We start from the raw sequence: 22615 nt of genomic DNA, 5'->3' as shown, positions 1-22615 counted from the left end.
CCAATGACCTAGTAGATGGAATGGAAAGTGGGAGAAAGCACTCTTGCCCTTGTTGCTTTTTTTGTGTGCTCTGGACTGAGGTGCAGTGAGGCTAAAAAGGGGGAACTTGATGGCCACTGAGCTATGAAAGGATACCCCACAAGAGTCTTTTTTGGCCTTTGATCCTCAACCCTACCCAGCTGAACTCTGTAACTCTTTCTAGCAAGCTGCCCGACTCCCCTTTTTTAACCATCTTAGCGGTATGGACGAGCTCAGCTCGTCCATCACCGCCGATGGCTGCCGCTCAGGCCCTGCTGGGCCGATTTTGATGAAATAAAGAGCAGCACACGCAGCCGGCACTTTGCAAGCCGCGTGTGCTGCCCGATCGCCACCGCTCTGCGGCGATCCGCCGCGAGCAGCGGCGAAAGAGGGTCCCCCCAGCCGCCTGAGCCCTGCGCAGCCGGAACAAATAGTTCCGGCCAGCGCTAAGGGCTGGATCGGAGGCGGCGGACGTCAGGACGTCGGCTGACGTCCATGACGTCACTCTGCTCGTCGCCATGGCGACAGGAGAAGCCAAACTCGGAAGGCTGCTCATTGCGGCCTTCCGTGTTAATTTTGGCCGCCGGAGGCGATCAGAAGAACGCCTCCGGAGCGCCATCTAGTGGGCAAGTTGGCTGCATGAAATAGTTTTTTTTTTATTTACAAAAAACCCTCATGCAGCCGCCCTGGCGATCTTAGTAGAACGCCAGGGTGGTTAATTGAGTCAGGGTAACAGTAATAGGTAATTACCCTGGCAGGTAGAAGCCCAAAAATGGTTTGCCAGAGATGTGGGCCATTTTCCACTAAAGCGGTGGAGTAAGGAAGACGCTGTTGTATCATGGGATGCAAACGGGAAAGGGTCAACAAGAAAGACGGTGTGTTATCAACGTGACGTAAAAGTTCCTTCGAGCCGGAATCGAACCAGCGACCTAAGGATTACAGTTTTCTCAACATTTTGTCAATCTACAGTCCTCCGCTCTACCAGCTGAGCTATCGAAGGATACCCCAGCTAAGGTTTTGCCAGCCTTTGATCCTCATTCCTAGCGAGCGGAAGGTGCAGAAAATGAGTGTTTGTCTCTGGGGTTCAAGATGGAAAAGCATGTGTGTGGAGGATGCGGGCATCGATCCCGCTACCTCTCGCATGCTAAGCGAGCGCTCTACCATTTGAGCTAATCCCCCATCTATAGACATCTGCGCAAGAGACGCGGGCGGATGAGCGGAACTGCGATGTCAGAGTTAACGATGGAACGCCACACAGTTTCATTGGAATGGAGGACTGTGTATTTTACAACATTTCTTTTGTCTTCACAGAGTGTTGAGCAAGGGGTCAACAAAAAGTAGGAATTTTAGAAAGGTGTGATACAACCGGTAAAAAGTAATCAGACTCCCAAAAGTGGAAGCAGACAAAACGGGTCGCTAGAGGTATTAAGTCAAATACAAAGCACTTTGTCTTCAAACAAAGTAGTGGGCTGCTGCCAATAAGGGTCGCTACTGACTTTAGTTCTTCTCCAATGACCTAGTAGATGGAATGGAAAGTGGGAGAAAGCACTCTTGCCCTTGTTGCTTTTTTTTGTGCTCTGGACTGAGGTGCAGTGAGGCTAAAAAGGGGGAACTTGATGGCCACTGAGCTATGAAAGGATACCCCACAAGAGTCTTTTTTGGCCTTTGATCCTCAACCCTACCCAGCTGAACTCTGTAACTCTTTCTAGCAAGCTGCCCGACTCCCCTTTTTTAATTGAGTCAGGGTAACAGTAATAGGTAATTACCCTGGCAGGTAGAAGCCCAAAAATGGTTTGCCAGAGATGTGGGCCGTTTTCCACTAAAGCGGTGGAGTAAGGAAGACGCTGTTGTATCATGGGATGCAAACGGGAAAGGGTCAACAAGAAAGACGGTGTGTTATCAACGTGACGTAAAAGTTCCTTCGAGCCGGAATCGAACCAGCGACCTAAGGATTACAGTTTTCTCAACATTTTGTCAATCTACAGTCCTCCGCTCTACCAGCTGAGCTATCGAAGGATACCCCAGCTAAGGTTTTGCCAGCCTTTGATCCTCATTCCTAGCGAGCGGAAGGTGCAGAAAATGAGTGTTTGTCTCTGGGGTTCAAGATGGAAAAGCATGTGTGTGGAGGATGCGGGCATCGATCCCGCTACCTCTCGCATGCTAAGCGAGCGCTCTACCATTTGAGCTAATCCCCCATCTATACACATCTGTGCAAGAGACGCGGGCGGATGAGCGGAACTGCGATGTCAGAGTTAACGATGGAACGCCACACAGTTTCATTGGAATGGAGGACTGTGTATTTTACAACATTTCTTTTGTCTTCACAGAGTGTTGAGCAAGGGGTCAACAAAAAGTAGGAATTTTAGAAAGGTGTGATACAACCGGTAAAAAGTAATCAGACTCCCAAAAGTGGAAGCAGACAAAACGGGTCGCTAGAGGTATTAAGTCAAATACAAAGCACTTTGTCTTCAAACAAAGTAGTGGGCTGCTGCCAATAAGGGTCGCTACTGACTTTAGTTCTTCTCCAATGACCTAGTAGATGGAATGGAAAGTGGGAGATAGCACTCTTGCCCTTGTTGCTTTTTTGTGTGCTCTGGACTGAGGTGCAGTGAGGCTAAAAAGGGGGAACTTGATGGCCACTGAGCTATGAAAGGATACCCCACAAGAGTCTTTTTGGGCCTTTGATCCTCAACCCTACCCAGCTGAACTCTGTAACTCTTTCTAGCAAGCTGCCCGACTCCCCTTTTTTAATTGAGTCAGGGTAACAGTAATAGGTAATTACCCTGGCAGGTAGAAGCCCAAAAATGGTTTGCCAGAGATGTGGGCCGTTTTCCACTAAAGCGGTGGAGTAAGGAAGACGCTGTTGTATCATGGGATGCAAACGGGAAAGGGTCAACAAGAAAGACGGTGTGTTATCAACGTGACGTAAAAATTCGTTCGAGCCGGAATCGAACCAGCGACCTAAGGATTACAGTTTTCTCAACATTTTGTCAATCTACAGTCCTCCGCTCTACCAGCTGAGCTATCGAAGGATACCCCAACTAAGGTTTTGCCAGCCTTTGATCCTCATTCCTAGCGAGCGGAAGGTGCAGAAAATGAGTGTTTGTCTCTGGGGTTCAAGATGGAAAAGCATGTGTGTGGAGGATGCGGGCATCGATCCCGCTACCTCTCGCATGCTAAGCGAGCGCTCTACCATTTGAGCTAATCCCCCATCTATACACATCTGCGCAAGAGACGGGGGCGGATGAGTGGAACTGCGATGTCAGAGTTAACGATGGAACGCCACACAGTTTCATTGGAATGGAGGACTGTGTATTTTACAACATTTCTTTTGTCTTCACAGAGTGTTGAGCAAGGGGTCAACAAAAAGTAGGAATTTTAGAAAGGTGTGATACAACCGGTAAAAAGTAATCAGACTCCCAAAAGTGGAAGCAGACAAAACGGGTCGCTAGAGGTATTAAGTCAAATACAAAGCACTTTGTCTTCAAACAAAGTAGTGGGCTGCTGCCAATAAGGGTCGCTACTGACTTTAGTTCTTCTCCAATGACCTAGTAGATGGAATGGAAAGTGGGAGAAAGCACTCTTGCCCTTGTTGCTTTTTTTTGTGCTCTGGACTGAGGTGCAGTGAGGCTAAAAAGGGGGAACTTGATGGCCACTGAGCTATGAAAGGATACCCCACAAGAGTCTTTTTTGGCCTTTGATCCTCAACCCTACCCAGCTGAACTCTGTAACTCTTTCTAGCAAGCTGCCCGACTCCCCTTTTTTAATTGAGTCAGGGTAACAGTAATAGGTAATTACCCTGGCAGGTAGAAGCCCAAAAATGGTTTGCCAGAGATGTGGGCCGTTTTCCACTAAAGCGGTGGAGTAAGGAAGACGCTGTTGTATCATGGGATGCAAACGGGAAAGGGTCAACAAGAAAGACGGTGTGTTATCAACGTGACGTAAAAGTTCCTTCAAGCCGGAATCGAACCAGCGACCTAAGGATTACAGTTTTCTCAACATTTTGTCAATCTACAGTCCTCCGCTCTACTAGCTGAGCTATCGAAGGATACCCCAGCTAAGGTTTTGCCAGCCTTTGATCCTCATTCCTAGCGAGCGGAAGGTGCAGAAAATGAGTGTTTGTCTCTGGGGTTCAAGATGGAAAAGCATGTGTGTGGAGGATGCGGGCATCGATCCCACTACCTCTCGCATGCTAAGCGAGCGCTCTACCATTTGAGCTAATCCCCCATCTATACACATCTGCGCAAGAGACGCGGGCGGATGAGCGGAACTGCGATGTCAGAGTTAACGATGGAACGCCACACAGTTTCATTGGAATGGAGGACTGTGTATTTTACAACATTTCTTTTGTCTCACAGAGTGTTGAGCAAGGGGTCAACAAAAAGTAGGAATTTTAGAAAGGTGTGATACAACCGGTAAAAAGTAATCAGACTCCCAAAAGTGGAAGCAGACAAAACGGGTCACTAGAGGTATTAAGTCAAATACAAAGCACTTTGTCTTCAAACAAAGTAGTGGGCTGCTGCCAATAAGGGTCGCTACTGACTTTAGTTCTTCTCCAATGACCTAGTAGATGGAATGGAAAGTGGGAGAAAGCACTCTTGCCCTTGTTGCTTTTTTTTTGTGCTCTGGACTGAGGTGCAGTGAGGCTAAAAAGGGGGAACTTGATGGCCACTGAGCTATGAAAGGATACCCCACAAGAGTCTTTTTTGGCCTTTGATCCTCAACCCTACCCAGCTGAACTCTGTAACTCTTTCTAGCAAGCTGCCCGACTCCCCTTTTTTAATTGAGTCAGGGTAACAGTAATAGGTAATTACCCTGGCAGGTAGAAGCCCAAAAATGGTTTGCCAGAGATGTGGGCCGTTTTCCACTAAAGCGGTGGAGTAAGGAAGACGCTGTTGTATCATGGGATGCAAACGGGAAAGGGTCAACAAGAAAGACGGTGTGTTATCAACGTGACGTAAAAATTCCTTTGAGCTGGAATCGAACCAGCGACCTAAGGATTACAGTTTTCTCAACATTTTGTCAATCTACAGTCCTCCGCTCTACCAGCTGAGCTATCGAAGGATACCCCAGCTAAGGTTTTGCCAGCCTTTGATCCTCATTCCTAGCGAGCGGAAGGTGCAGAAAATGAGTGTTTGTCTCTGGGGTTCAAGATGGAAAAGCATGTGTGTGGAGGATGCGGGCATCGATCCCGCTACCTCTCGCATGCTAAGCGAGCGCTCTACCATTTGAGCTAATCCCCCATCTATACACATCTGCGCAAGAGACGCGGGCGGATGAGTGGAACTGCGATGTCAGAGTTAACGATGGAACGCCACACAGTTTCATTGGAATGGAGGACTGTGTATTTTACAACATTTCTTTTGTCTTCACAGAGTGTTGAGCAAGGGGTCAACAAAAAGTAGGAATTTTAGAAAGGTGTGATACAACCGGTAAAAAGTAATCAGACTCCCAAAAGTGGAAGCAGACAAAACGGGTCGCTAGAGGTATTAAGTCAAATACAAAGCACTTTGTCTTCAAACAAAGTAGTGGGCTGCTGCCAATAAGGGTCGCTACTGACTTTAGTTCTTCTCCAATGACCTAGTAGATGGAATGGAAAGTGGGAGAAAGCACTCTTGCCCTTGTTGCTTTTTTTTTGTGCTCTGGACTGAGGTGCAGTGAGGCTAAAAAGGGGGAACTTGATGGCCACTGAGCTATGAAAGGATACCCCACAAGAGTCTTTTTTGGCCTTTGATCCTCAACCCTACCCAGCTGAACTCTGTAACTCTTTCTAGCAAGCTGCCCGACTCCCCTTTTTTAATTGAGTCAGGGTAACAGTAATAGGTAATTACCCTGGCAGGTAGAAGCCCAAAAATGGTTTGCCAGAGATGTGGGCCGTTTTCCACTAAAGCGGTGGAGTAAGGAAGACGCTGTTGTATCATGGGATGCAAACGGGAAAGGGTCAACAAGAAAGACGGTGTGTTATCAACGTGACGTAAAAGTTCCTTCGAGCCGGAATCGAACCAGCGACCTAAGGATTACAGTTTTCTCAACATTTTGTCAATCTACAGTCCTCCGCTCTACCAGCTGAGCTATCGAAGGATACCCCAGCTAAGGTTTTGCCAGCCTTTGATCCTCATTCCTAGCGAGCGGAAGGTGCAGAAAATGAGTGTTTGTCTCTGGGGTTCAAGATGGAAAAGCATGTGTGTGGAGGATGCGGGCATCGATCCCGCTACCTCTCGCATGCTAAGCGAGCGCTCTACCATTTGAGCTAATCCCCCATCTATGCACATCTGCGCAAGAGACGCGGGCGGATGAGCGGAACTGCGATGTCAGAGTTAACGATGGAACGCCACACAGTTTCATTGGAATGGAGGACTGTGTATTTTACAACATTTCTTTTGTCTTCACAGAGTGTTGAGCAAGGGGTCAACAAAAAGTAGGAATTTTAGAAAGGTGTGATACAACCGGTAAAAAGTAATCAGACTCCCAAAAGTGGAAGCAGACAAAACGGGTCGCTAGAGGTATTAAGTCAAATACAAAGCACTTTGTCTTCAAACAAAGTAGTGGGCTGCTGCCAATAAGGGTCGCTACTGACTTTAGTTCTTCTCCAATGACCTAGTAGATGGAATGGAAAGTGGGAGATAGCACTCTTGCCCTTGTTGCTTTTTTTGTGTGCTCTGGACTGAGGTGCAGTGAGGCTAAAAAGGGGGAACTTGATGGCCACTGAGCTATGAAAGGATACCCCACAAGAGTCTTTTTTGGCCTTTGATCCTCAACCCTACCCAGCTGAACTCTGTAACTCTTTCTAGCAAGCTGCCCGACTCCCCTTTTTTAATTGAGTCAGGGTAACAGTAATAGGTAATTACCCTGGCAGGTAGAAGCCCAAAAATGGTTTGCCAGAGATGTGGGCCGTTTTCCACTAAAGCGGTGGAGTAAGGAAGACGCTGTTGTATCATGGGATGCAAACGGGAAAGGGTCAACAAGAAAGACGGTGTGTTATCAACGTGACGTAAAAGTTCCTTCGAGCCGGAATCGAACCAGCGACCTAAGGATTACAGTTTTCTCAACATTTTGTCAATCTACAGTCCTCCGCTCTACCAGCTGAGCTATCGAAGGATACCCCAGCTAAGGTTTTGCCAGCCTTTGATCCTCATTCCTAGCGAGCGGAAGGTGCAGAAAATGAGTTTTTGTCTCTGGGGTTCAAGATGGAAAAGCATGTGTGTGGAGGATGCGGGCATCGATCCCGCTACCTCTCGCATGCTAAGCGAGCGCTCTACCATTTGAGCTAATCCCCCATCTATACACATCTGCGCAAGAGACGCGGGCGGATGAGCGGAACTGCGATGTCAGAGTTAACGATGGAACGCCACACAGTTTCATTGGAATGGAGGACTGTGTATTTTACATTTCTTTTGTCTTCACAGAGTGTTGAGCAAGGGGTCAACAAAAAGTAGGAATTTTAGAAAGGTGTGATACAACCGGTGAAAAGTAATCAGACTCCCAAAAGTGGAAGCAGACAAAACGGGTCGCTAGAGGTATTAAGTCAAATACAAAGCACTTTGTCTTCAAACAAAGTAGTGGGCTGCTGCCAATAAGGGTCGCTACTGACTTTAGTTCTTCTCCAATGACCTAGTAGATGGAATGGAAAGTGGGAGAAAGCACTCTTGCCCTTGTTGCTTTTTTTTGTGCTCTGGACTGAGGTGCAGTGAGGCTAAAAAGGTGGAACTTGATGGCCACTGAGCTATGAAAGGATACCCCACAAGAGTCTTTTTTGGCCTTTGATCCTCAACCCTACCCAGCTGAACTCTGTAACTCTTTCTAGCAAGCTGCCCGACTCCCCTTTTTTAATTGAGTCAGGGTAACAGTAATAGGTAATTACCCTGGCAGGTAGAAGCCCAAAAATGGTTTGCCAGAGATGTGGGCCGTTTTCCACTAAAGCGGTGGAGTAAGGAAGACGCTGTTGTATCATGGGATGCAAACGGGAAAGGGTCAACAAGAAAGACGGTGTGTTATCAACGTGACGTAAAAGTTCCTTCGAGCCGGAATCGAACCAGCGACCTAAGGATTACAGTTTTCTCAACATTTTGTCAATCTACAGTCCTCCGCTCTACCAGTTGAGCTATCGAAGGATACCCCAGCTAAGGTTTTGCCAGCCTTTGATCCTCATTCCTAGCGAGCGGAAGGTGCAGAAAATGAGTGTTTGTCTCTGGGGTTCAAGATGGAAAAGCATGTGTGTGGAGGATGCGGGCATCGATCCCGCTACCTCTCGCATGCTAAGCGAGCGCTCTACCATTTGAGCTAATCCCCCATCTATACACATCTGCGCAAGAGACGCGGGCGGATGAGCGGAACTGCGATGTCAGAGTTAACGATGGAACGCCACACAGTTTCATTGGAATGGAGGACTGTGTATTTTACAACATTTCTTTTGTCTTCACAGAGTGTTGAGCAAGGGGTCAACAAAAAGTAGGAATTTTAGAAAGGTGTGATACAACCGGTAAAAAGTAATCAGACTCCCAAAAGTGGAAGCAGACAAAACGGGTCGCTAGAGGTATTAAGTCAAATACAAAGCACTTTGTCTTCAAACAAAGTAGTGGGCTGCTGCCAAAAAGGGTCGCTACTGACTTTAGTTCTTCTCCAATGACCTAGTAGATGGAATGGAAAGTGGGAGATAGCACTCTTGCCCTTGTTGCTTTTTTTGTGTGCTCTGGACTGAGGTGCAGTGACGCTAAAAAGGGGGAACTTGATGGCCACTGAGCTATGAAAGGATACCCCACAAGAGTCTTTTTTGGCCTTTGATCCTCAACCCTACCCAGCTGAACTCTGTAACTCTTTCTAGCAAGCTGCCCGACTCCCCTTTTTTAATTGAGTCAGGGTAACAGTAATAGGTAATTACCCTGGCAGGTAGAAGCCCAAAAATGGTTTGCCAGAGATGTGGGCCGTTTTCCACTAAAGCGGTGGAGTAAGGAAGACGCTGTTGTATCATGGGATGCAAACGGGAAAGGGTCAACAAGAAAGACGGTGTGTTATCAACGTGACGTAAAAGTTCCTTCGAGCCGGAATCGAACCAGCGACCTAAGGATTACAGTTTTCTCAACATTTTGTCAATCTACAGTCCTCCGCTCTACCAGCTGAGCTATCGAAGGATACCCCAGCTCAGGTTTTGCCAGCCTTTGATCCTCATTCCTAGCGAGCGGAAGGTGCAGAAAATGAGTGTTTGTCTCTGGGGTTCAAGATGGAAAAGCATGTGTGTGGAGGATGCGGGCATCGATCCCGCTACCTCTCGCATGCTAAGCGAGCGCTCTACCATTTGAGCTAATCCTCCATCTATACACATCTGCGCAAGAGACGCGGGCGGATGAGCGGAACTGCGATGTCAGAGTTAACGATGGAACGCCACACAGTTTCATTGGAATGGAGGACTGTGTATTTTACAACATTTCTTTTGTCTTCACAGAGTGTTGAGCAAGGGGTCAACAAAAAGTAGGAATTTTAGAAAGGTGTGATACAACCGGTACAAAGTAATCAGACTCCCAAAAGTGGAAGCAGACAAAACGGGTCGCTAGAGGTATTAAGTCAAATACAAAGCACTTTGTCTTCAAACAAAGTAGTGGGCTGCTGCCAATAAGGGTCGCTACTGACTTTAGTTCTTCTCCAATGACCTAGTAGATGGAATGGAAAGTGGGAGAAAGCACTCTTGCCCTTGTTGCTTTTTTTTTGTGCTCTGGACTGAGGTGCAGTGAGGCTAAAAAGGGGGAACTTGATGGCCACTGAGCTATGAAAGGATACCCCACAAGAGTCTTTTTTGGCCTTTGATCCTCAACCCTACCCAGCTGAACTCTGTAACTCTTTCTAGCAAGCTGCCCGACTCCCCTTTTTTAATTGAGTCAGGGTAACAGTAATAGGTAATTACCCTGGCAGGTAGAAGCCCAAAAATGGTTTGCCAGAGATGTGGGCCGTTTTCCACTAAAGCGGTGGAGTAAGGAAGACGCTGTTGTATCATGGGATGCAAACGGGAAAGGGTCAACAAGAAAGACGGTGTGTTATCAACGTGACGTAAAAGTTCCTTCGAGCCGGAATCGAACCAGCGACCTAAGGATTACAGTTTTCTCAACATTTTGTCAATCTACAGTCCTCCGCTCTACCAGCTGAGCTATCGAAGGATACCCCAGCTAAGGTTTTGCCAGCCTTTGATCCTCATTCCTAGCGAGCGGAAGGTGCAGAAAATGAGTGTTTGTCTCTGGGGTTCAAGATGGAAAAGCATGTGTGTGGAGGATGCGGGCATCGATCCCGCTACCTCTCGCATGCTAAGCGAGCGCTCTACCATTTGAGCTAATCCCCCATCTATACACATCTGCGCAAGAGACGCGGGCGGATGAGCGGAACTGCGATGTCAGAGTTAACGATGGAACGCCACACAGTTTCATTGGAATGGAGGACTGTGTATTTTACATTTCTTTTGTCTTCACAGAGTGTTGAGCAAGGGGTCAACAAAAAGTAGGAATTTTAGAAAGGTGTGATACAACCGGTGAAAAGTAATCAGACTCCCAAAAGTGGAAGCAGACAAAATGGGTCGCTAGAGGTATTAAGTCAAATACAAAGCACTTTGTCTTCAAACAAAGTAGTGGGCTGCTGCCAATTAGGGTCGCTACTGACTTTAGTTCTTCTCCAATGACCTAGTAGATGGAATGGAAAGTGGGAGAAAGCACTCTTGCCCTTGTTGCTTTTTTTTGTGCTCTGGACTGAGGTGCAGTGAGGCTAAAAAGGTGGAACTTGATGGCCACTGAGCTATGAAAGGATACCCCACAAGAGTCTTTTTTGGCCTTTGATCCTCAACCCTACCCAGCTGAACTCTGTAACTCTTTCTAGCAAGCTGCCCGACTCCCCTTTTTTAATTGAGTCAGGGTAACAGTAATAGGTAATTACCCTGGCAGGTAGAAGCCCAAAAATGGTTTGCCAGAGATGTGGGCCGTTTTCCACTAAAGCGGTGGAGTAAGGAAGACGCTGTTGTATCATGGGATGCAAACGGGAAAGGGTCAACAAGAAAGACGGTGTGTTATCAACGTGACGTAAAAGTTCCTTCGAGCCGGAATCGAACCAGCGACCTAAGGATTACAGTTTTCTCAACATTTTGTCAATCTACAGTCCTCCGCTCTACCAGCTGAGCTATCGAAGGATACCCCAGCTAAGGTTTTGCCAGCCTTTGATCCTCATTCCTAGCGAGCGGAAGGTGCAGAAAATGAGTGTTTGTCTCTGGGGTTCAAGATGGAAAAGCATGTGTGTGGAGGATGCGGGCATCGATCCCGCTACCTCTCGCATGCTAAGCGAGCGCTCTACCATTTGAGCTAATCCCCCATCTATACACATCTGCGCAAGAGACGCGGGCGGATGAGCGGAACTGCGATGTCAGAGTTAACGATGGAACGCCACACAGTTTCATTGGAATGGAGGACTGTGTATTTTACAACATTTCTTTTGTCTTCACAGAGTGTTGAGCAAGGGGTCAACAAAAAGTAGGAATTTTAGAAAGGTGTGATACAACCGGTAAAAAGTAATCAGACTCCCAAAAGTGGAAGCAGACAAAACGGGTCGCTAGAGGTATTAAGTCAAATACAAAGCACTTTGTCTTCAAACAAAGTAGTGGGCTGCTGCCAAAAAGGGTCGCTACTGACTTTAGTTCTTCTCCAATGACCTAGTAGATGGAATGGAAAGTGGGAGATAGCACTCTTGCCCTTGTTGCTTTTTTTGTGTGCTCTGGACTGAGGTGCAGTGAGGCTAAAAAGGGGGAACTTGATGGCCACTGAGCTATGAAAGGATACCCCACAAGAGTCTTTTTTGGCCTTTGATCCTCAACCCTACCCAGCTGAACTCTGTAACTCTTTCTAGCAAGCTGCCCGACTCCCCTTTTTTAATTGAGTCAGGGTAACAGTAATAGGTAATTACCCTGGCAGGTAGAAGCCCAAAAATGGTTTGCCAGAGATGTGGGCCGTTTTCCACTAAAGCGGTGGAGTAAGGAAGACGCTGTTGTATCATGGGATGCAAACGGGAAAGGGTCAACAAGAAAGACGGTGTGTTATCAACGTGACGTAAAAGTTCCTTCGAGCCGGAATCGAACCAGCGACCTAAGGATTACAGTTTTCTCAACATTTTGTCAATCTACAGTCCTCCGCTCTACCAGCTGAGCTATCGAAGGATACCCCAGCTCAGGTTTTGCCAGCCTTTGATCCTCATTCCTAGCGAGCGGAAGGTGCAGAAAATGAGTGTTTGTCTCTGGGGTTCAAGATTGAAAAGCATGTGTGTGGAGGATGCGGGCATCGATCCCGCTACCTCTCGCATGCTAAGCGAGCGCTCTACCATTTGAGCTAATCCCCCATCTATACACATTTGCGCAAGAGACGCGGGCGGATGAGCGGAACTGCGATGTCAGAGTTAACGATGGAACGCCACACAGTTTCATTGGAATGGAGGACTGTGTATTTTACAACATTTCTTTTGTCTTCACAGAGTGTTGAGCAAGGGGTCAACAAAAAGTAGGAATTTTAGAAAGGTGTGATACAACCGGTAAAAAGTAATCAGACTCCCAAAAGTGGAAGCAGACAAAACGGGTCGCTAGAGGTATTAAGTCAAATACAAAGCACTTTGTCTTCAAACAAAGTAGTGGGCTGCTGCCAATAAGGGTCGCTACTGACTTTAGTTCTTCTCCAATGACCTAGTAGATGGAATGGAAAGTGGGAGAAAGCACTCTTGCCCTTGTTGCTTTTTTTTTGTGCTCTGGACTGAGGTGCAGTGAGGCTAAAAAGGGGGAACTTGATGGCCACTGAGCTATGAAAGGATACCCCACAAGAGTCTTTTTTGGCCTTTGATCCTCAACCCTACCCAGCTGAACTCTGTAACTCTTTCTAGCAAGCTGCCCGACTCCCCTTTTTTAATTGAGTCAGGGTAACAGTAATAGGTAATTACCCTGGCAGGTAGAAGCCCAAAAATGGTTTGCCAGAGATGTGGGCCGTTTTCCACTAAAGCGGTGGAGTAAGGAAGACGCTGTTGTATCATGGGATGCAAACGGGAAAGGGTCAACAAGAAAGACGGTGTGTTATCAACGTGACGTAAAAGTTCCTTCGAGCCGGAATCGAACCAGCGACCTAAGGATTACAGTTTTCTCAACATTTTGTCAATCTACAGTCCTCCGCTCTACCAGCTGAGCTATCGAAGGATACCCCAGCTCAGGTTTTGCCAGCCTTTGATCCTCATTCCTAGCGAGCGGAAGGTGCAGAAAATGAGTGTTTGTCTCTGGGGTTCAAGATGGAAAAGCATGTGTGTGGAGGATGCGGGCATCGATCCCGCTACCTCTCGCATGCTAAGCGAGCGCTCTACCATTTGAGCTAATCCTCCATCTATACAAATCTGCGCAAGAGACGCGGGCGGATGAGCGGAACTGCGATGTCAGAGTTAACGATGGAACGCCACACAGTTTCATTGGAATGGAGGACTGTGTATTTTACAACATTTCTTTTGTCTTCACAGAGTGTTGAGCAAGGGGTCAACAAAAAGTAGGAATTTTAGAAAGGTGTGATACAACCGGTACAAAGTAATCAGACTCCCAAAAGTGGAAGCAGACAAAACGGGTCGCTAGAGGTATTAAGTCAAATACAAAGCACTTTGTCTTCAAACAAAGTAGTGGGCTGCTGCCAATAAGGGTCGCTACTGACTTTAGTTCTTCTCCAATGACCTAGTAGATGGAATGGAAAGTGGGAGAAAGCACTCTTGCCCTTGTTGCTTTTTTTTTGTGCTCTGGACTGAGGTGCAGTGAGGCTAAAAAGGGGGAACTTGATGGCCACTGAGCTATGAAAGGATACCCCACAAGAGTCTTTTTTGGCCTTTGATCCTCAACCCTACCCAGCTGAACTCTGTAACTCTTTCTAGCAAGCTGCCCGACTCCCCTTTTTTAATTGAGTCAGGGTAACAGTAATAGGTAATTACCCTGGCAGGTAGAAGCCCAAAAATGGTTTGCCAGAGATGTGGGCCGTTTTCCACTAAAGCGGTGGAGTAAGGAAGACGCTGTTGTATCATGGGATGCAAACGGGAAAGGGTCAACAAGAAAGACGGTGTGTTATCAACGTGACGTAAAAGTTCCTTCGAGCCGGAATCGAACCAGCGACCTAAGGATTACAGTTTTCTCAACATTTTGTCAATCTACAGTCCTCCGCTCTACCAGCTGAGCTATCGAAGGATACCCCAGCTAAGGTTTTGCCAGCCTTTGATCCTCATTCCTAGCGAGCGGAAGGTGCAGAAAATGAGTGTTTGTCTCTGGGGTTCAAGATGGAAAAGCATGTGTGTGGAGGATGCGGGCATCGATCCCGCTACCTCTCGCATGCTAAGCGAGCGCTCTACCATTTGAGCTAATCCCCCACCTATACACATCTGCGCAAGAGACGCGGGCGGATGAGCGGAACTGCGATGTCAGAGTTAACGATGGAACGCCACACAGTTTCATTGGAATGGAGGACTGTGTATTTTACATTTCTTTTGTCTTCACAGAGTGTTGAGCAAGGGGTCAACAAAAAGTAGGAATTTTAGAAAGGTGTGATACAACCGGTGAAAAGTAATCAGACTCCCAAAAGTGGAAGCAGACAAAACGGGTCGCTAGAGGTATTAAGTCAAATACAAAGCACTTTGTCTTCAAACAAAGTAGTGGGCTGCTGCCAATTAGGGTCGCTACTGACTTTAGTTCTTCTCCAATGACCTAGTAGATGGAATGGAAAGTGGGAGAAAGCACTCTTGCCCTTGTTGCTTTTTTTTGTGCTCTGGACTGAGGTGCAGTGAGGCTAAAAAGGTGGAACTTGATGGCCACTGAGCTATGAAAGGATACCCCACAAGAGTCTTTTTTGGCCTTTGATCCTCAACCCTACCCAGCTGAACTCTGTAACTCTTTCTAGCAAGCTGCCCGACTCCCCTTTTTTAATTGAGTCAGGGTAACAGTAATAGGTAATTACCCTGGCAGGTAGAAGCCCAAAAATGGTTTGCCAGAGATGTGGGCCGTTTTCCACTAAAGCGGTGGAGTAAGGAAGACGCTGTTGTATCATGGGATGCAAACGGGAAAGGGTCAACAAGAAAGACGGTGTGTTATCAACGTGACGTAAAAGTTCCTTCGAGCCGGAATCGAACCAGCGACCTAAGGATTACAGTTTTCTCAACATTTTGTCAATCTACAGTCCTCCGCTCTACCAGCTGAGCTATCGAAGGATACCCCAGCTAAGGTTTTGCCAGCCTTTGATCCTCATTCCTAGCGAGCGGAAGGTGCAGAAAATGAGTGTTTGTCTCTGGGGTTCAAGATGGAAAAGCATGTGTGTGGAGGATGCGGGCATCGATCCCGCTACCTCTCGCATGCTAAGCGAGCGCTCTACCATTTGAGCTAATCCCCCATCTATACACATCTGCGCAAGAGACGCGGGCGGATGAGCGGAACTGCGATGTCAGAGTTAACGATGGAACGCCACACAGTTTCATTGGAATGGAGGACTGTGTATTTTACAACATTTCTTTTGTCTTCACAGAGTGTTGAGCAAGGGGTCAACAAAAAGTAGGAATTTTAGAAAGGTGTGATACAACCGGTAAAAAGTAATCAGACTCCCAAAAGTGGAAGCAGACAAAACGGGTCGCTAGAGGTATTAAGTCAAATACAAAGCACTTTGTCTTCAAACAAAGTAGTGGGCTGCTGCCAAAAAGGGTCGCTACTGACTTTAGTTCTTCTCCAATGACCTAGTAGATGGAATGGAAAGTGGGAGATAGCACTCTTGCCCTTGTTGCTTTTTTTGTGTGCTCTGGACTGAGGTGCAGTGAGGCTAAAAAGGGGGAACTTGATGGCCACTGAGCTATGAAAGGATACCCCACAAGAGTCTTTTTTGGCCTTTGATCCTCAACCCTACCCAGCTGAACTCTGTAACTCTTTCTAGCAAGCTGCCCGACTCCCCTTTTTTAATTGAGTCAGGGTAACAGTAATAGGTAATTACCCTGGCAGGTAGAAGCCCAAAAATGGTTTGCCAGAGATGTGGGCCGTTTTCCACTAAAGCGGTGGAGTAAGGAAGACGCTGGTGTATCATGGGATGCAAACGGGAAAGGGTCAACAAGAAAGACGGTGTGTTATCAACGTGACATAAAAGTTCCTTCGAGCCGGAATCGAACCAGCGACCTAAGGATTACAGTTTTCTCAACATTTTGTCAATCTACAGTCCTCCGCTCTACCAGCTGAGCTATCGAAGGATACCCCAGCTAAGGTTTTGCCAGCCTTTGATCCTCATTCCTAGCGAGCGGAAGGTGCAGAAAATGAGTGTTTGTCTCTGGGGTTCAAGATGGAAAAGCATGTGTGTGGAGGATGCGGGCATCGATCCCGCTACCTCTCGCATGCTAAGCGAGCGCTCTACCATTTGAGCTAATCCCCCATCTATACACATCTGCGCAAGAGACGCGGGCGGATGAGCGGAACTGCGATGTCAGAGTTAACGATGGAACGCCACACAGTTTCATTGGAATGGAGGACTGTGTATTTTACAACATTTCTTTTGTCTTCACAGAGTGTTGAGCAAGGGGTCAACAAAAAGTAGGAATTTTAGAAAGGTTTGATACAACCGGTAAAAAGGAATCAGACTCCCAAAAGTGGAAGCAGACAAAACGGGTCGCTAGAGGTATTAAGTCAAATACAAAGCACTTTGTCTTCAAACAAAGTAGTGGGCTGCTGCCAATAAGGGTCGCTACTGACTTTAGTTCTTCTCCAATGACCTAGTAGATGGAATGGAAAGTGGGAGAAAGCACTCTTGCCCTTGTTGCTTTTTTTTTGTGCTCTGGACTGAGGTGCAGTGAGGCTAAAAAGGGGGAACTTGATGGCCACTGAGCTATGAAAGGATACCCCACAAGAGTCTTTTTTGGCCTTTGATCCTCAACCCTACCCAGCTGAACTCTGTAACTCTTTCTAGCAAGCTGCCCGACTCCCCTTTTTTAATTGAGTCAGGGTAACAGTAATAGGTAATTACCCTGGCAGGTAGAAGCCCAAAAATGGTTTGCCAGAGATGTGGGCCGTTTTCCACTAAAGCGGTGGAGTAAGAAAGACGCTGTTGTATCATGGGATGCAAACGGGAAAGGGTCAACAAGAAAGACGGTGTGTTATCAACGTGACGTAAAAGTTCCTTCGAGCTGGAATCGAACCAGCGACCTAAGGATTACAGTTTTCTCAACATTTTGTCAATCTACAGTCCTCCGCTCTACCAGCTGAGCTATCGAAGGATACCCCAGCTAAGGTTTTGCCAGCCTTTGATCCTCATTCCTAGTGAGCGGAAGGTGCAGAAAATGAGTGTTTGTCTCTGGGGTTCAAGATGGAAAAGCATGTGTGTGGAGGATGCGGGCATCGATCCCACTACCTCTCGCATGCTAAGCGAGCGCTCTACCATTTGAGCTAATCCCCCATCTATACACATCTGCGCAAGAGACGCGGGCGGATGAGCGGAACTGCGATGTCAGAGTTAACGATGGAACGCCACACAGTTTCATTGGAATGGAGGACTGTGTATTTTACAACATTTCTTTTGTCTTCACAGAGTGTTGAGCAAGGGGTCAACAAAAAGTAGGAATTTTAGAAAGGTGTGATACAACCGGTAAAAAGTAATCAGACTCCCAAAAGTGGAAGCAGACAAAACGGGTCGCTAGAGGTATTAAGTCAAATACAAAGCACTTTGTCTTCAAACAAAGTAGTGGGCTGCTGCCAATAAGGGTCGCTACTGACTTTAGTTCTTCTCCAATGACCTAGTAGATGGAATGGAAAGTGGGAGAAAGCACTCTTGCCCTTGTTGCTTTTTTTGTGTGCTCTGGACTGAGGTGCAGTGAGGCTAAAAAGGGGGAACTTGATGGCCACTGAGCTATGAAAGGATACCCCACAAGAGTCTTTTTTGGCCTTTGATCCTCAACCCTACCCAGCTGAACTCTGTAACTCTTTCTAGCAAGCTGCCCGACTCCCCTTTTTTAATTGAGTCAGGGTAACAGTAATAGGTAATTACCCTGGCAGGTAGAAGCCCAAAAATGGTTTGCCAGAGATGTGGGCCGTTTTCCACTAAAGCGGTGGAGTAAGGAAGACGCTGTTGTATCATGGGATGCAAACGGGAAAGGGTCAACAAGAAAGACGGTGTGTTATCAACGTGACGTAAAAGTTCCTTCGAGCCGGAATCGAACCAGCGACCTAAGGATTACAGTTTTCTCAACATTTTGTCAATCTACAGTCCTCCGCTCTACCAGCTGAGCTATCGAAGGATACCCCAGCTAAGGTTTTGCCAGCCTTTGATCCTCATTTCTAGCGAGCGGAAGGTGCAGAAAATGAGTGTTTGTCTCTGGGGTTCAAGATGGAAAAGCATGTGTGTGGAGGATGCGGGCATCGATCCCGCTACCTCTCGCATGCTAAGCAAGCGCTCTACCATTTGAGCTAATCCCCCATCTATACACATCTGCGCAAGAGACGCGGGCGGATGAGCGGAACTGCGATGTCAGAGTTAACGATGGAACGCCACACAGTTTCATTGGAATGGAGGACTGTGTATTTTACAACATTTCTTTTGTCTTCACAGAGTGTTGAGCAAGGGGTCAACAAAAAGTAGGAATTTTAGAAAGGTGTGATACAACCGGTAAAAAGTAATCAGACTCCCAAAAGTGGAAGCAGACAAAACGGGTCGCTAGAGGTATTAAGTCAAATACAAAGCACTTTGTCTTCAAACAAAGTAGTGGGCTGCTGCCAATAAGGGTCGCTACTGACTTTAGTTCTTCTCCAATGACCTAGTAGATGGAATGGAAAGTGGGAGAAAGCACTCTTGCCCTTGTTGCTTTTTTTTTGTGCTCTGGACTGAGGTGCAGTGAGGCTAAAAAGGGGGAACTTGATGGCCACTGAGCTATGAAAGGATACCCCACAAGAGTCTTTTTTGGCCTTTGATCCTCAACCCTACCCAGCTGAACTCTGTAACTCTTTCTAGCAAGCTGCCCGACTCCCCTTTTTTAATTGAGTCAGGGTAACAGTAATAGGTAATTACCCTGGCAGGTAGAAGCCCAAAAATGGTTTGCCAGAGATGTGGGCCGTTTTCCACTAAAGCGGTGGAGTAAGGAAGACGCTGTTGTATCATGGGATGCAAACGGGAAAGGGTCAACAAGAAAGACGGTGTGTTATCAACGTGACGTAAAAGTTCCTTCGAGCCGGAATCGAACCAGCGACCTAAGGATTACAGTTTTCTCAACATTTTGTCAATCTACAGTCCTCCGCTCTACCAGCTGAGCTATCGAAGGATACCCCAGCTAAGGTTTTGCCAGCCTTTGATCCTCATTCCTAGCGAGCGGAAGGTGCAGAAAATGAGTGTTTGTCTCTGGGGTTCAAGATGGAAAAGCATGTGTGTGGAGGATGCGGGCATCGATCCCGCTACCTCTCGCATGCTAAGCGAGCGCTCTACCATTTGAGCTAATCCCCCATCTATACACATCTGCGCAAGAGACGCGGGCGGATGAGCGGAACTGCGATGTCAGAGTTAACGATGGAACGCCACACAGTTTCATTGGAATGGAGGACTGTGTATTTTACAACATTTCTTTTGTCTTCACAGAGTGTTGAGCAAGGGGTCAACAAAAAGTAGGAATTTTAGAAAGGTGTGATACAACCGGTAAAAAGTAATCAGACTCCCAAAAGTGGAAGCAGACAAAACGGGTCGCTAGAGGTATTAAGTCAAATACAAAGCACTTTGTCTTCAAACAAAGTAGTGGGCTGCTGCCAATAAGGGTCGCTACTGACTTTAGTTCTTCTCCAATGACCTAGTAGATGGAATGGAAAGTGGGAGAAAGCACTCTTGCCCTTGTTGCTTTTTTTTTGTGCTCTGGACTGAGGTGCAGTGAGGCTAAAAAGGGGGAACTTGATGGCCACTGAGCTATGAAAGGATACCCCACAAGAGTCTTTTTTGGCCTTTGATCCTCAACCCTACCCAGCTGAACTCTGTAACTCTTTCTAGCAAGCTGCCCGACTCCCCTTTTTTAATTGAGTAAGGGTAACAGTAATAGGTAATTACCCTGGCAGGTAGAAGCCCAAAAATGGTTTGCCAGAGATGTGGGCCGTTTTCCACTAAAGCGGTGGAGTAAGGAAGACGCTGTTGTATCATGGGATGCAAACGGGAAAGGGTCAACAAGAAAGACGGTGTGTTATCAACGTGACGTAAAAGTTCCTTCGAGCCGGAATCGAACCAGCGACCTAAGGATTACAGTTTTCTCAACATTTTGTCAATCTACAGTCCTCCGCTCTACCAGCTGAGCTATCGAAGGATACCCCAGCTAAGGTTTTGCCAGCCTTTGATCCTCATTCCTAGCGAGCGGAAGGTGCAGAAAATGAGTGTTTGTCTCTGGGGTTCAAGATGGAAAAGCATGTGTGTGGAGGATGCGGGCATCGATCCCGCTACCTCTCGCATGCTAAGCAAGCGCTCTACCATTTGAGCTAATCCCCCATCTATACACATCTGCGCAAGAGACGCGGGCGGATGAGCGGAACTGCGATGTCAGAGTTAACGATGGAACGCCACACAGTTTCATTGGAATGGAGGACTGTGTATTTTACAACATTTCTTTTGTCTTCACAGAGTGTTGAGCAAGGGGTCAACAAAAAGTAGGAATTTTAGAAAGGTGTGATACAACCGGTAAAAAGTAATCAGACTCCCAAAAGTGGAAGCAGACAAAACGGGTCGCTAGAGGTATTAAGTCAAATACAAAGCACTTTGTCTTCAAACAAAGTAGTGGGCTGCTGCCAATAAGGGTCGCTACTGACTTTAGTTCTTCTCCAATGACCTAGTAGATGGAATGGAAAGTGGGAGAAAGCACTCTTGCCCTTGTTGCTTTTTTTTTGTGCTCTGGACTGAGGTGCAGTGAGGCTAAAAAGGGGGAACTTGATGGCCACTGAGCTATGAAAGGATACCCCACAAGAGTCTTTTTTGGCCTTTGATCCTCAACCCTACCCAGCTGAACTCTGTAACTCTTTCTAGCAAGCTGCCCGACTCCCCTTTTTTAATTGAGTCAGGGTAACAGTAATAGGTAATTACCCTGGCAGGTAGAAGCCCAAAAATGGTTTGCCAGAGATGTGGGCCGTTTTCCACTAAAGCGGTGGAGTAAGGAAGACGCTGTTGTATCATGGGATGCAAACGGGAAAGGGTCAACAAGAAAGACGGTGTGTTATCAACGTGACGTAAAAGTTCCTTCGAGCCGGAATCGAACCAGCGACCTAAGGATTACAGTTTTCTCAACATTTTGTCAATCTACAGTCCTCCGCTCTACCAGCTGAGCTATCGAAGGATACCCCAGCTAAGGTTTTGCCAGCCTTTGATCCTTATTCCTAGCGAGCGGAAGGTGCAGAAAATGAGTGTTTGTCTCTGGGGTTCAAGATGGAAAAGCATGTGTGTGGAGGATGCGGGCATCGATCCCGCTACCTCTCGCATGCTAAGCAAGCGCTCTACCATTTGAGCTAATCCCCCATCTATACACATCTGCGCAAGAGACGCGGGCGGATGAGCGGAACTGCGATGTCAGAGTTAACGATGGAACGCCACACAGTTTCATTGGAATGGAGGACTGTGTATTTTACAACATTTCTTTTGTCTTCACAGAGTGTTGAGCAAGGGGTCAACAAAAAGTAGGAATTTTAGAAAGGTGTGATACAACCGGTAAAAAGTAATCAGACTCCCAAAAGTGGAAGCAGACAAAACGGGTCGCTAGAGGTATTAAGTCAAATACAAAGCACTTTGTCTTCAAACAAAGTAGTGGGCTGCTGCCAATAAGGGTCGCTACTGACTTTAGTTCTTCTCCAATGACCTAGTAGATGGAATGGAAAGTGGGAGAAAGCACTCTTGCCCTTGTTGCTTTTTTTTTGTGCTCTGGACTGAGGTGCAGTGAGGCTAAAAAGGGGGAACTTGATGGCCACTGAGCTATGAAAGGATACCCCACAAGAGTCTTTTTTGGCCTTTGATCCTCAACCCTACCCAGCTGAACTCTGTAACTCTTTCTAGCAAGCTGCCCGACTCCCCTTTTTTAATTGAGTCAGGGTAACAGTAATAGGTAATTACCCTGGCAGGTAGAAGCCCAAAAATGGTTTGCCAGAGATGTGGGCCGTTTTCCACTAAAGCGGTGGAGTAAGGAAGACGCTGTTGTATCATGGGATGCAAACGGGAAAGGGTCAACAAGAAAGACGGTGTGTTATCAACGTGACGTAAAAGTTCCTTCAAGCCGGAATCGAACCAGCGACCTAAGGATTACAGTTTTCTCAACATTTTGTCAATCTACAGTCCTCCGCTCTACCAGCTGAGCTATCGAAGGATACCCCAGGTAAGGTTTTGCCAGCCTTTGATCCTCATTCCTAGCGAGCGGAAGGTGCAGAAAATGAGTGTTTGTCTCTGGGGTTCAAGATGGAAAAGCATGTGTGTGAAGGATGCGGGCATCGATCCCGCTACCTCTCGCATGCTAAGCAAGCGCTCTACCATTTGAGCTAATCCCCCATCTATACACATCTGCGCAAGAGACGCGGGCGGATGAGCGGAACTGCGATGTCAGGGTTAACGATGGAACGCCACAC

The 22615-nt window shown here is 47.0% G+C and overlaps 40 non-coding genes across 40 annotated transcripts; all 40 read right to left on the bottom strand.

Annotated features, from left to right (window-relative positions):
- Positions 1-919: 919 nt before the first annotated feature.
- On the bottom strand, positions 920-1018 carry TRNAY-GUA (transfer RNA tyrosine (anticodon GUA)). Its single transcript has 2 exons — positions 982-1018; positions 920-955 (listed from the first exon to the last, which is right to left on the bottom strand). It is a non-coding gene; the product is annotated as a tRNA-Tyr (tRNA).
- Positions 1019-1124: 106 nt separating this feature from the next.
- On the bottom strand, positions 1125-1197 carry TRNAA-AGC (transfer RNA alanine (anticodon AGC)). Its single transcript has one exon. It is a non-coding gene; the product is annotated as a tRNA-Ala (tRNA).
- A 738-nt stretch (positions 1198-1935) lies between these two features.
- TRNAY-GUA (transfer RNA tyrosine (anticodon GUA)) lies at positions 1936-2034 on the bottom strand. The gene is made up of 2 exons: positions 1998-2034; positions 1936-1971 (listed from the first exon to the last, which is right to left on the bottom strand). It is a non-coding gene; the product is annotated as a tRNA-Tyr (tRNA).
- A 106-nt stretch (positions 2035-2140) lies between these two features.
- On the bottom strand, positions 2141-2213 carry TRNAA-AGC (transfer RNA alanine (anticodon AGC)). The gene has a single exon. It is a non-coding gene; the product is annotated as a tRNA-Ala (tRNA).
- Positions 2214-3156: 943 nt separating this feature from the next.
- TRNAA-AGC (transfer RNA alanine (anticodon AGC)) lies at positions 3157-3229 on the bottom strand. The gene has a single exon. It is a non-coding gene; the product is annotated as a tRNA-Ala (tRNA).
- A 943-nt stretch (positions 3230-4172) lies between these two features.
- On the bottom strand, positions 4173-4245 carry TRNAA-AGC (transfer RNA alanine (anticodon AGC)). Its single transcript has one exon. It is a non-coding gene; the product is annotated as a tRNA-Ala (tRNA).
- Positions 4246-5188: 943 nt separating this feature from the next.
- Positions 5189-5261, bottom strand: TRNAA-AGC (transfer RNA alanine (anticodon AGC)). Its single transcript has one exon. It is a non-coding gene; the product is annotated as a tRNA-Ala (tRNA).
- A 739-nt stretch (positions 5262-6000) lies between these two features.
- TRNAY-GUA (transfer RNA tyrosine (anticodon GUA)) lies at positions 6001-6099 on the bottom strand. The gene is made up of 2 exons: positions 6063-6099; positions 6001-6036 (listed from the first exon to the last, which is right to left on the bottom strand). It is a non-coding gene; the product is annotated as a tRNA-Tyr (tRNA).
- Positions 6100-6205: 106 nt separating this feature from the next.
- Positions 6206-6278, bottom strand: TRNAA-AGC (transfer RNA alanine (anticodon AGC)). The gene has a single exon. It is a non-coding gene; the product is annotated as a tRNA-Ala (tRNA).
- A 739-nt stretch (positions 6279-7017) lies between these two features.
- Positions 7018-7116, bottom strand: TRNAY-GUA (transfer RNA tyrosine (anticodon GUA)). The gene is made up of 2 exons: positions 7080-7116; positions 7018-7053 (listed from the first exon to the last, which is right to left on the bottom strand). It is a non-coding gene; the product is annotated as a tRNA-Tyr (tRNA).
- A 106-nt stretch (positions 7117-7222) lies between these two features.
- TRNAA-AGC (transfer RNA alanine (anticodon AGC)) lies at positions 7223-7295 on the bottom strand. The gene has a single exon. It is a non-coding gene; the product is annotated as a tRNA-Ala (tRNA).
- A 735-nt stretch (positions 7296-8030) lies between these two features.
- On the bottom strand, positions 8031-8129 carry TRNAY-GUA (transfer RNA tyrosine (anticodon GUA)). The gene is made up of 2 exons: positions 8093-8129; positions 8031-8066 (listed from the first exon to the last, which is right to left on the bottom strand). It is a non-coding gene; the product is annotated as a tRNA-Tyr (tRNA).
- Positions 8130-8235: 106 nt separating this feature from the next.
- Positions 8236-8308, bottom strand: TRNAA-AGC (transfer RNA alanine (anticodon AGC)). The gene has a single exon. It is a non-coding gene; the product is annotated as a tRNA-Ala (tRNA).
- A 739-nt stretch (positions 8309-9047) lies between these two features.
- TRNAY-GUA (transfer RNA tyrosine (anticodon GUA)) lies at positions 9048-9146 on the bottom strand. The gene is made up of 2 exons: positions 9110-9146; positions 9048-9083 (listed from the first exon to the last, which is right to left on the bottom strand). It is a non-coding gene; the product is annotated as a tRNA-Tyr (tRNA).
- Positions 9147-9252: 106 nt separating this feature from the next.
- TRNAA-AGC (transfer RNA alanine (anticodon AGC)) lies at positions 9253-9325 on the bottom strand. The gene has a single exon. It is a non-coding gene; the product is annotated as a tRNA-Ala (tRNA).
- Positions 9326-10064: 739 nt separating this feature from the next.
- TRNAY-GUA (transfer RNA tyrosine (anticodon GUA)) lies at positions 10065-10163 on the bottom strand. Its single transcript has 2 exons — positions 10127-10163; positions 10065-10100 (listed from the first exon to the last, which is right to left on the bottom strand). It is a non-coding gene; the product is annotated as a tRNA-Tyr (tRNA).
- A 106-nt stretch (positions 10164-10269) lies between these two features.
- Positions 10270-10342, bottom strand: TRNAA-AGC (transfer RNA alanine (anticodon AGC)). The gene has a single exon. It is a non-coding gene; the product is annotated as a tRNA-Ala (tRNA).
- A 735-nt stretch (positions 10343-11077) lies between these two features.
- Positions 11078-11176, bottom strand: TRNAY-GUA (transfer RNA tyrosine (anticodon GUA)). The gene is made up of 2 exons: positions 11140-11176; positions 11078-11113 (listed from the first exon to the last, which is right to left on the bottom strand). It is a non-coding gene; the product is annotated as a tRNA-Tyr (tRNA).
- A 106-nt stretch (positions 11177-11282) lies between these two features.
- On the bottom strand, positions 11283-11355 carry TRNAA-AGC (transfer RNA alanine (anticodon AGC)). Its single transcript has one exon. It is a non-coding gene; the product is annotated as a tRNA-Ala (tRNA).
- A 739-nt stretch (positions 11356-12094) lies between these two features.
- On the bottom strand, positions 12095-12193 carry TRNAY-GUA (transfer RNA tyrosine (anticodon GUA)). Its single transcript has 2 exons — positions 12157-12193; positions 12095-12130 (listed from the first exon to the last, which is right to left on the bottom strand). It is a non-coding gene; the product is annotated as a tRNA-Tyr (tRNA).
- Positions 12194-12299: 106 nt separating this feature from the next.
- Positions 12300-12372, bottom strand: TRNAA-AGC (transfer RNA alanine (anticodon AGC)). Its single transcript has one exon. It is a non-coding gene; the product is annotated as a tRNA-Ala (tRNA).
- Positions 12373-13111: 739 nt separating this feature from the next.
- On the bottom strand, positions 13112-13210 carry TRNAY-GUA (transfer RNA tyrosine (anticodon GUA)). The gene is made up of 2 exons: positions 13174-13210; positions 13112-13147 (listed from the first exon to the last, which is right to left on the bottom strand). It is a non-coding gene; the product is annotated as a tRNA-Tyr (tRNA).
- Positions 13211-13316: 106 nt separating this feature from the next.
- TRNAA-AGC (transfer RNA alanine (anticodon AGC)) lies at positions 13317-13389 on the bottom strand. The gene has a single exon. It is a non-coding gene; the product is annotated as a tRNA-Ala (tRNA).
- A 739-nt stretch (positions 13390-14128) lies between these two features.
- TRNAY-GUA (transfer RNA tyrosine (anticodon GUA)) lies at positions 14129-14227 on the bottom strand. The gene is made up of 2 exons: positions 14191-14227; positions 14129-14164 (listed from the first exon to the last, which is right to left on the bottom strand). It is a non-coding gene; the product is annotated as a tRNA-Tyr (tRNA).
- Positions 14228-14333: 106 nt separating this feature from the next.
- On the bottom strand, positions 14334-14406 carry TRNAA-AGC (transfer RNA alanine (anticodon AGC)). The gene has a single exon. It is a non-coding gene; the product is annotated as a tRNA-Ala (tRNA).
- Positions 14407-15141: 735 nt separating this feature from the next.
- TRNAY-GUA (transfer RNA tyrosine (anticodon GUA)) lies at positions 15142-15240 on the bottom strand. Its single transcript has 2 exons — positions 15204-15240; positions 15142-15177 (listed from the first exon to the last, which is right to left on the bottom strand). It is a non-coding gene; the product is annotated as a tRNA-Tyr (tRNA).
- A 106-nt stretch (positions 15241-15346) lies between these two features.
- On the bottom strand, positions 15347-15419 carry TRNAA-AGC (transfer RNA alanine (anticodon AGC)). The gene has a single exon. It is a non-coding gene; the product is annotated as a tRNA-Ala (tRNA).
- Positions 15420-16158: 739 nt separating this feature from the next.
- Positions 16159-16257, bottom strand: TRNAY-GUA (transfer RNA tyrosine (anticodon GUA)). Its single transcript has 2 exons — positions 16221-16257; positions 16159-16194 (listed from the first exon to the last, which is right to left on the bottom strand). It is a non-coding gene; the product is annotated as a tRNA-Tyr (tRNA).
- Positions 16258-16363: 106 nt separating this feature from the next.
- TRNAA-AGC (transfer RNA alanine (anticodon AGC)) lies at positions 16364-16436 on the bottom strand. The gene has a single exon. It is a non-coding gene; the product is annotated as a tRNA-Ala (tRNA).
- Positions 16437-17175: 739 nt separating this feature from the next.
- Positions 17176-17274, bottom strand: TRNAY-GUA (transfer RNA tyrosine (anticodon GUA)). The gene is made up of 2 exons: positions 17238-17274; positions 17176-17211 (listed from the first exon to the last, which is right to left on the bottom strand). It is a non-coding gene; the product is annotated as a tRNA-Tyr (tRNA).
- Positions 17275-17380: 106 nt separating this feature from the next.
- On the bottom strand, positions 17381-17453 carry TRNAA-AGC (transfer RNA alanine (anticodon AGC)). The gene has a single exon. It is a non-coding gene; the product is annotated as a tRNA-Ala (tRNA).
- A 739-nt stretch (positions 17454-18192) lies between these two features.
- TRNAY-GUA (transfer RNA tyrosine (anticodon GUA)) lies at positions 18193-18291 on the bottom strand. The gene is made up of 2 exons: positions 18255-18291; positions 18193-18228 (listed from the first exon to the last, which is right to left on the bottom strand). It is a non-coding gene; the product is annotated as a tRNA-Tyr (tRNA).
- A 106-nt stretch (positions 18292-18397) lies between these two features.
- TRNAA-AGC (transfer RNA alanine (anticodon AGC)) lies at positions 18398-18470 on the bottom strand. The gene has a single exon. It is a non-coding gene; the product is annotated as a tRNA-Ala (tRNA).
- A 739-nt stretch (positions 18471-19209) lies between these two features.
- Positions 19210-19308, bottom strand: TRNAY-GUA (transfer RNA tyrosine (anticodon GUA)). Its single transcript has 2 exons — positions 19272-19308; positions 19210-19245 (listed from the first exon to the last, which is right to left on the bottom strand). It is a non-coding gene; the product is annotated as a tRNA-Tyr (tRNA).
- Positions 19309-19414: 106 nt separating this feature from the next.
- Positions 19415-19487, bottom strand: TRNAA-AGC (transfer RNA alanine (anticodon AGC)). Its single transcript has one exon. It is a non-coding gene; the product is annotated as a tRNA-Ala (tRNA).
- A 739-nt stretch (positions 19488-20226) lies between these two features.
- On the bottom strand, positions 20227-20325 carry TRNAY-GUA (transfer RNA tyrosine (anticodon GUA)). Its single transcript has 2 exons — positions 20289-20325; positions 20227-20262 (listed from the first exon to the last, which is right to left on the bottom strand). It is a non-coding gene; the product is annotated as a tRNA-Tyr (tRNA).
- Positions 20326-20431: 106 nt separating this feature from the next.
- On the bottom strand, positions 20432-20504 carry TRNAA-AGC (transfer RNA alanine (anticodon AGC)). Its single transcript has one exon. It is a non-coding gene; the product is annotated as a tRNA-Ala (tRNA).
- Positions 20505-21243: 739 nt separating this feature from the next.
- On the bottom strand, positions 21244-21342 carry TRNAY-GUA (transfer RNA tyrosine (anticodon GUA)). The gene is made up of 2 exons: positions 21306-21342; positions 21244-21279 (listed from the first exon to the last, which is right to left on the bottom strand). It is a non-coding gene; the product is annotated as a tRNA-Tyr (tRNA).
- A 106-nt stretch (positions 21343-21448) lies between these two features.
- Positions 21449-21521, bottom strand: TRNAA-AGC (transfer RNA alanine (anticodon AGC)). The gene has a single exon. It is a non-coding gene; the product is annotated as a tRNA-Ala (tRNA).
- A 739-nt stretch (positions 21522-22260) lies between these two features.
- TRNAY-GUA (transfer RNA tyrosine (anticodon GUA)) lies at positions 22261-22359 on the bottom strand. Its single transcript has 2 exons — positions 22323-22359; positions 22261-22296 (listed from the first exon to the last, which is right to left on the bottom strand). It is a non-coding gene; the product is annotated as a tRNA-Tyr (tRNA).
- Positions 22360-22615: the final 256 nt, after the last annotated feature.

This window comes from Hyperolius riggenbachi, chromosome 4, assembly GCF_040937935.1.
Source record: "Hyperolius riggenbachi isolate aHypRig1 chromosome 4, aHypRig1.pri, whole genome shotgun sequence".
In the NCBI taxonomy this organism is placed as follows: domain Eukaryota; kingdom Metazoa; phylum Chordata; class Amphibia; order Anura; family Hyperoliidae; genus Hyperolius; species Hyperolius riggenbachi.
Note: the sequence above shows the minus strand (reverse complement) of the source record. Positions and strands in the feature narration are given on the sequence as shown.